Below are 9666 nucleotides of genomic sequence, written 5' to 3'. Positions count from 1 at the left end.
AAAGGACAGAGAGAGAGAGAGAGAGAGAGAGAGAGAGAGAGAGAGAGAGAGAGAGAGAGAGAGAAAGAAAGAGAGAGAGAGAGAAAGGGAGGGAGAGACAGAGTAGAAGGAAGGAAGGAAGAGGGAGGGGAGAGGAGAGAGAAAGAGAGATTAATGTAGAGAGTGGGGCATAGTGCCAGATATCCCATTCATATTGGAAGTAGCTTCTAGACTACAGAGAATACAGGACCAAATAAGGACTGGTCAACCCATCCAAGAATGTCTAAATGGAATGGCTGGAACATAATGTCCTCATACAAGAACAGAGACTTGAAAATATGAATAAACAGAAGAAGAGACAAAAAATACAGAAATTCTGTACCATCATTTAAAGGAAGGCCAAGACGTCAATTCAGAAGAAGACATAAAAACGATAGCTAAAGTATTAGAGAAAAAAATTATTTAGTTACTTGGACTATCAGAAATAAAAGCACTATAAGAAACTTCTTCCAAAGCTGGAAGAAAAACCAAAGATTTTAAAAATAAAATGATAAATGGAGTAAGGGATCAGGAAAATAAAACTGAAAGGAGATTAAATAGCTTGTGACAGAAGACAACAAACCTTGCTCAAGTAGTAAAATACAACAATCAGAACTCAATGATTCCATGAGAAAGGAAATTTAGAACAGTTAAGATACTGAAAAAACTAGAAGATATATAAAGTATTTACTTCCATAATTTGGAGTATCAATGGACTATTGAAATTCATGAGAAAACAAAAAAAAGCTAGATATAAAATTTCAAAAAATTATAAAATTTCCCATATCTAATAAAATCAGAGAGGAGAATAAAATAAAAATAGAAGCATCTGCAAAAGAAACCTCAGTATGAAAATATCAAGAATGTCACAGACAAATACTTCAAAAAAAAACCCAAAACTTTGAAAAGGAAAAGTTTAAAGTATGAAGCAATTATGGTCATGATCTTACAAGACAAATGGTGAAACTACTCTAAAGGAAAGAAAATCTTGTGATAAAATACAAAAATTAAAAAATAAAAGTAGAAGGTTTATAGGCCAAGAATAACTTACCTTAAAAAACTGATTATATTTCATCTGGAGAAAAATGACTTTAACAAAATACAAGACTTTCAATATTCTTGGAAAAGACCAGATGAGTAAATAAATATATTGAAAGACAAATAGAGGCAAAGTTAAAATATATTAGAAATGCAAAACATTTGCATAATTGGAAAGCTTACCTAATGATGAAGTGCTTAAATTTTAATAAAGGTGTCATAATAAAACCATCTACCCCATGAAAGGTAGGCTAGTTTTTCTTTAAATACACACCTCATTAATTGGAGAAATATAAATAGAGAAAGTTGAGCCAATATAATAAAAATGTTGATATTAGCTAAGTTAATTTAATCATTCAATGCTGTACAAATCAAACTACAAAAATGATATTTTTAAAGAACTAGACAAAATAATAATAAAATCTCAAAAAATGGGGAAAAATTAAAGCTCAAGAGTAATCATGAAAAAGTTGTTATGAAGGGGTTCTATTAGTACCAGATCTCTAACTGTACTCTAAAGCACTTAAAATGATTTGGTACTAGTTAAAAAAGAGAAAGAAGTTGATTAGCATAGCATATTACACATACAACATAGAGAAGCAAACAAACACAGGAGCATGATGTTTTGTCAACCTAAATACACCAGTTACAAAGGAAACAACTTTTGACGAATTCCTAGAAAATTATACAAAAATCTGGAAGAAATTAGGTTTAACCTAATACCACACAGCATATGCCAAAAGAAGTGCAAAGTAGATACATGACCCATACATAAAAGGCCATGTCATAAACAAATTAGGGGAACAAGTAAGAAATTAATTTTTCATATCTTTGGATAGGGGTACAATTCACAGCTAAACAAGTGATAAAATGGACAGTCCTATGTATAAAACTTTAAAAGTTTTTATACAAATAAATCTGAGAAACTTGAAGTCAGAAGGAAAGCAAGTAACTGAAAAAGTTTTAGTGGCAAGTATATCTGATAAAGCTTACCTATAGAAGATATGTAAAGAAAATGATTCAGACTAAAAGACAAAGAGCCATTCCCCAATAAATAAATAATCAAATGATATGATCGGGCAGTTTTCAAAAGAAGAAATCTAATCTATCAACAACCATAAGAAAAATATTCTATTTCACTAATAATTAGAGAAATGCAAATTAAATCAACTTTGATTTTGCCTCATATCCATCAGGCTGGTAAAGATGAAAAAGAGAAAAATAAGAAAAGTGTTGGGGCCATGAGAAAAGAGATACACTGTGAATCTTCTAATGGACCTAGAAATTGGTATAGCCATTCTAGAAAGCAATTCAGATCTGTGTCCCAAAAGTTGCTAAACTGTGCATATATAACCTTTGGTCCAGAGATAACACTGCTAGGCTTATACCCTAAAGAGATCAAAGAAAGAGGAAAAGGTAATATGTGTGTATGTATATAAATAAATAAATAAATAAATAAATATGTGTGTATGTCTATATGGTAGCCCAAAATAACTTACTGATATAAACTGAACTTGTGGTGTCATTGATATGGCAGATTCTAAGATAAAGCATACTTTTTACTATTCCACACAAACAACATTCCATTTAATATCTCTATGCTTTTTAGTGAATGTCTTTTATTCCTAGAATGCACTCCCTTCTCATCTCTACCTCATATAATCCCTTTTTTCCTCCTTCAAACCTCAAGCTCAAATGCCAACTCCTACATAAAGCCTTTTTTTATTCTCCCAGCTGCTAATGCCTCCCCCTTAAAAATGCCATGTATTTATTTTGTACATGTTTATATATGCACATGCTATCTCCTAAGAGAGAGTATAATCTCCATTATGGTGGGAACTGTTTCATTTTTTGCTTGTCTATCCCCAGTGGTTAGTAAAATGCTGTCACACAGTGACATAATATTGGTGGCTTTAAGGGAAACTCAAATCAATAGTCAGAGAATGAAAGGAAATATGAAAAAGTCATCTCTTGCCATTTGCTACTGAATAAGAAGGATTTTATTGGTTGAGTGAGAAATGGGAAACCCTAATTGCTCTTGTCATACCTTCTAAAAGCATTTGTGCTTCTCCTATCAGCCTTAGGAGCTGTCATTCTGATGACTTCTCTGTAGAATAAACTGTAAACTAAATATGAAAGTAAGGTAATTGGTCAGACTGCTGTGAATCTTGGCACTGAATTTTTTTGATACGACTAAGTTTTGATTCTTCAGAACTCTGTGGGAGGGTGAGAATTATGTAACAAACTACACAACCCCTTATACAGAACAGAATTTTAAGAAAAACTTTTGACATTACTTTGATTTTATCAAATAAAAAATTCCTTTTGACATGCCTTATCACAAGCACTGTATACCAAAAATAAGTTTAGTAATTATAATATACACATGTATATATGCATATGTACATATATATAAAATTCATAGCTGTAGCAGAGGAAGGTTTATAATGCCAGAGCAATTGAAGTAAATCACTCATTTCTGCATAAGGATATTGTAACTAAAATCTATTCAGCCCACTGGGGAAAAAGTCGCATAAGCAAATCAATTTTGGTTGGTTCTATTTAATTTAATTAATTTATTTTTGGTTCTATTAATTTTACTTTAATTTCTGTTAACATTTTCTTAGTCCATATGGTTCAATTAAAGTTATTTATTAATCACTTCTGTGTTAGCAGAATATTGTGCAACTTACTTAAAAAAACTATAAATGAGCATATGACAGATATAGAAAGGTCCAGTTATGTATAAATAATTTAGAAGATCATTAAAGAAGATATATTTTATAATTGTGGAGAAGTGAAGTCTTGTGAATTAAGCAAGAGATAAATAAAGAGAATAACAAAAGAAAATAGACAACTCCAATTACACAAAATTGAAAAGATTTTTGCCCCACAAAAAACAATGCATTTAAAATTGTAAAGGGAAAAATTGGGAAATATTTCCACCAAATTTATCTGAAAAGATCTTACAACCATAATATATATTGATCAACTAGATATAAAGATTTAAATATAAAAGAGCCATTGCTTGATAGGTTAGTGGTCAAAGGATATGACCTATACTGGAAGAGACATAAATGTAAGGTGGGGGGTCAGTTACATGGCTCAGTGAATAGAGAGCCAGGGTCAGAGATGGGAGGTCCTGGGTTCAAACTGTCCTCAGATACTTCCTAGCTGTGTGACCCTGGGCATGTCACTTGAATCCCATTGCCTAGCCCTTACCACTCTTCTGTTTTGGGACCAATGCACACTATGATTCTAAGATAGAAGGTAAGGGCTTTTAAATAAATGAATGAATTGCTGAATAACTAAACAAATAAATGTAAGATGGTCCCTATTCTTTCCCTAATGAAGCTTATAATAACATGTACAAATGATTGCTTCAAAATGCTAATGATCTATATTCTTGTCAAACAGATATTATAAGCAACAATTTAGCTTATATCTATCCTGTGTGTCCCTGTTCCTCCCATAAATGTGCCACAATAAGTCCAATATGCTGAGATGTTCCTGATTTTCTTTTGACATAACCAGTAGACTGCCCATTATTTCCCAATTAGTCTTATTCCATGATTGACCCATCTAAATCAAAATAGATTATTTCAGGACTCAAGTGATATAGAGAAGTTTATGATAAGAGAAAAGTCATTCCCTACTAGTGGAGATCAGAGAAGTTATGATAGAGAAGACATCCCTTGATTGATGGAGAGTATTTCAAGAGATAATGAATGCAAAGGTATTTCTGGCACATTGTACAATTTTTCTTTATATAGATTCCTTTACATAAATTCACTCTATTTTAATTCCAAATGCAAAAATAATCCATTCATTCATTTATCCATCAGGCATTTACTGAGCAACTACCACATTCACTGTTTTAATGGTGACAGGATTTCATCATCCATACCAAAAGTATATTTCAATTAATAAAATCATAGAATGTTAGGACTAGAAGGCTCCTTAGAGATGATCTCTAGTCCAAGGGTTCTTAACTTGGAGTCCATAAACTTTAAATAATTGTTATTATTATTTATAATATAATTGATCTCCTTGGTAATCTTTGGTATTTATCTTACATTTAAAAATATTTTCTGAAAAGAGCCCATAGTGCTCACCCTACTTCCAAAGAGTGACATAAAAAAGGTTATAATCTAATGTATAGTGAGCTGCTGTTGAGTAGAATCTAATGTGCTATTATTGGGCACATTAGGTAAAGGAGTTTACCCAAGATTATGCAGCGAACTAGTGAAGTCCCAGAATGAGAATGGAGCTCCCTTGATTCTGAGGCCAGTGCTCTTTCCTTTACACTCAAGTGATTTTTCATTAGATGGCCTAATAAGCTTTGATCTCCTATTATAGTTGTTTCCCCCACAAGCACCTCTGCATTTCTCAAACATTTCACACATAACACAACTTTAAAACAGAATATTTTCCCTCTGAAATCATTGGCCATTGGCCACAGAAGCCATCACACTGAGCAAAGGAGCAGTGTTTACATGTTCCAAGTTCAGCAAGATGAAATCAGGGATGTCTTAATCCATTTGGAGCAGCACGTATAGCCACACATGGGAACCTGAGTGGGAAAGGAGAACTAAGTGTGGCATGTTTAACTTGGCCATTGAACCAGCTGTCCTTTTCCTAATATGGATCGTTTTTCTACTGCAGCTTATCAGGGAGGCCAAGTCTCAGCAGGAGGTCAAGTCTTTGCACTTTCCCAAAAAGCAGTAGCCAAACACGAAAGGGATCTGGGTGGGACATTTGCCATTCTCATTTAGTTCCTTCAGAGCCTAAGATGCTCTACCGAAGAACAGTTAGGAGAGGCAGGAATGAATGTTGTTCATGCACTGGGAGACAGACTTCTATAAGTTTCACATACTGAAAATCATTTTTGCATGAATAATCTACAATAACCAATTGTCTGGGAGAGACCTCAATCACTCTAAAATGGAGTCAAGATGGGGATACAATGGATGCTGATTTCTAGATAAGCCTTAAAGGCACATAAAAACAACAACAATAATAATAGCTAACATTTTTAAATTTTACAAGTACTATGGACCAGGTACTGTGCTTAGCACTTTACAAAGATCACATATTTGATCTGCAAAACACGCCTGGGAGGTAGGTGTTATCACTACCTTCATTTTTACAAATGAAGGAAAAAAAGACAAACAGAAGTGACTGGCCTAGGATCACACAGTTATCTGAGACTAGATTTGAACTCAGGAAGAAAGTCAGCCTGGACTAAGAAACCTAAAATTGATATAGCATTTTAAGATTTGCAAAGGAAATCACATTGTTAGTCTTATTATCTTTTTACACATAAGAAAAATAAAATCCAAAGAAATTAAATGATTACCATAATCATATAGCAGGTAGAGAAGAGGTTTGAGAAAATTATACTTAACATAAAAGTCATATAAATCCTCTCTCTACAGTGAAAAAAACAAACTATGCTCCAATGTTCTCCCAGATTTTCCTTCTATAATCCTCAACTTATAACAACATCTTTTGGGATTTCTTTTCCTCATCTACATATTCGCTTTCTGTAGCATAGGTATTCAATAGGAAAGAACAGTATAAGCAAAATAGAATTTGGCCTAGTCAGGGAAGATCCAACATGCTTTTCCACTTAATTTTTTTCTTTTTTTCAGCCAGACCTCTGTGTTACCGCCTGCTTATAGCTGCTATCTTTTTATCTGCTCTCCTTTGAGTCTCGGCATGTTCTCGGAAAGCATTTGAAAAATTTAGTGATTAAAAAGAATAGGAACATTTAGGAATCACTTTTTATGAAAATAAACATATTAATAGATATGTTTTCACTTTTAACTATTTTCTCATTCATTTTCATGACATCCCTAAAAACGAGGAGTATTTTGATCTCCATTTTCCAGAGGAGGAAATTGAGACATAGAAGAAGTAAAGTTGTTTAGTTATTTTTCATTTGTGTCCAACTCTTTGTGAACCCATTTTTTTGGCAAAGATACTGGAGTGGTTTGCCATTTCCTTCTCCAACTGTTTTTTACAGTTGAGGAAACTGAGGCAAATAGGGTTAAGTACACAGCTAGTAAGAGTCTAAAGCAAGAGTTGAGCTCAGGAAGAGAAGTCTTTCCTGACTCCAGGCCCAGCATTCTATCCACTGTACCACCTACCTGCCACCAAAGGAATAGAATAACAAGTAATAACTCAAAGTGATGTAGCCAGGATGATACTTACTAAAGATGGATTTATAATACTCGATTTGTAGTCTGAGGACCAGGGTTTCATTTCTGACTTTTGCCTCTTTGTAGTCCTCATCAATAATACCATGGAGTCAGACTAGATGACTTCAAAATTGCCTTCCAGCTCTAAATCTATTATCCCCTTGTTCTAATCTTGACTCAGTGGAGAGAGCTGTCAACATTGTATAAATATTGGTTTGGTCATTCTGAAGCCCCTATGTTTAAAAAGATGAATGGAAATGTTAACTTTCCCCAGAGATATCCTGTCAAGTGAAAACTTGAATTCTTTGGTATTGCCCCTAGGAATGATTGTCTTCCCATTTGCTTTGAGAAGCAGAAGATTTAGTGTAGAATTATGATAAAGGTCAAGACAAGAAAAAATATAGCTGCTCTCTCCATATTTTCATGTTGCTAGTCCCCAAAGGCCATAGCATTTTATTACTGTCTATGCTATGTGAAACAAACTGGAGAAAAAGGATGATATCTCAGCCTTTCAAATGTCCATTTTTGGCTTTCCTAGGTCTAAAGTACCATCTCCTAAGCAACAATGTCAACATTATTATCATCTTTTTACCAAGAGGTTAAAGATCCTTACCCTCATCAGCAGGGATAGAACCAGGACTTGGGAGACTTCAAACAATACTACTGTTTTACTGGACACTTCACATCAACCATCTGGATAATTCATGTTGTAGCATGGAGTGGATAGAGTGGGTAGAGTTCCAGGCTTGTAGTCAAGAAGATTCATGCCACTCCAATGGCAAGGCCTTATTTTCCTTCTCTGTAAAATGAAGGGATTAGATTTAATGATTTCTCAAGATCCCTCCTGTTTCTAAATGCTGTGATCATTAAGAATAATTTGATCCGATGATGTTTCAGATCAATTGGCAAGATAGCTGAATTGATAAAAATGAGTTACTCTGTACTAGACTCAAAATTACTGAACTTATTAAACATGGAAAAATCTTCATCCAAGCATTATTCAAGGGAAAATATGGAATCTGTGTGGAAACCAGTGACAAAACTATTTTATCTATACACATTTGAAATGCCTTATGTAAACTTTTTGTATTCTTGAAAACATTTCTAGTTGAAAGAAATTAGAAATTCTATCCTGGCCTTAATAAACTAACAGTTATAAAAAGCTGGGAAGTTAGCTAGAGAGATTGTCACTGGAATCATATCCCATAGTTCCTCTACCTTTAGAGACTTAAAGATAGGATCAAGCAGTTCTTGTTTTAATAATTAAGATGAAAGGGCCTTGACAGTTTTTCATTGACCTATTAATAGTATCATAGCATAGAGAATTTTGTCTTTGTTATGTTTATTAAAACAAACCCTGGGAAGAAACATAATTATTAGCTCCTGTCAGCCAGAGTAAACATTGAATAAGAGTCCACTCAGTCCTTGAAGACTTTCCATTTTGATAAAAATTGGTACTCAAAAGCTTCCCTTTAACACTCCCTATGAAAAAGCAAATAAACAAAATAATAGGTACATACAGATTAATAGGGTTAAAATATGTTTATATTTTAACATAATAGGGTTAAAAATAATATTAAAAACTCATACCCTTTGAGGTCTAGCTTATTTCTTGTCTTTTATAATTGAAGAGAACAAAAATAACATCTTGATGTTAGGTCAGGGCATAGTGTGTTTGACTATGACTCATGGATCCAATAAAAGTTCAGAAGGCTCTGCCACAGGTCAGACACAAATAGTCCATTTGAGCACTTGGGATGGAGATGTCTCTAGATTCAAGGGACTCATGTCTCCTTTGTGCTACTGTAATTGTGCTTTGCTCAAGGAGCACAGCACCTTCTTTGATGTACGTATACCATGCTGGGCAGTCCAGTAACGGTATCGCCTGTCTCAAAACCAGTAAAAAGGCTTTCCTATAGATCTTGAAAGTGTCCTTGTACCACTTTTTCTGACATGGAGTGCTTGCCTAGTGTGAATTCTATATAAAATAGTCTTTTAGGTAAATGTATATTTGTCATTTTTGGCCATGTGGCCAGCCCATCAGGAGTTGCAATCTCTGCAGAAGAGTTTGAATGCTTGGCAGTTCAGCTCAAGATAGGAGCTCAGTGTCTGGTACCTTAACATGCCAAGTAATCTTTAGAATCTTTCTATGACAAGTTCAAATGGAAGCATTTCACTTTCCCGGAATGTTGCTAGTAGACTGTCCAAGTTTCACAGGCACACGACAATGAATTCAGCACAATGACTCTATACATTTTCTGTTGGTAGGCAGCCTAATACCTTTTCTCTCTCATATTTTATATTTTTCTGGAGCCTCTAAAATGCTGAGCTAGTTCTGGCAATGTATGCATCAACATCATCATCTAAGTGGGCATCCCTGGAAAGCATACTGCCAGGGTAAGAGAAT

The sequence above is a fragment of the Gracilinanus agilis genome, chromosome 3 (genome assembly GCF_016433145.1).
Source record: "Gracilinanus agilis isolate LMUSP501 chromosome 3, AgileGrace, whole genome shotgun sequence".
Taxonomy (NCBI): Eukaryota; Metazoa; Chordata; class Mammalia; order Didelphimorphia; family Didelphidae; genus Gracilinanus; species Gracilinanus agilis.
This window is presented reverse-complemented; position numbering follows the sequence as displayed.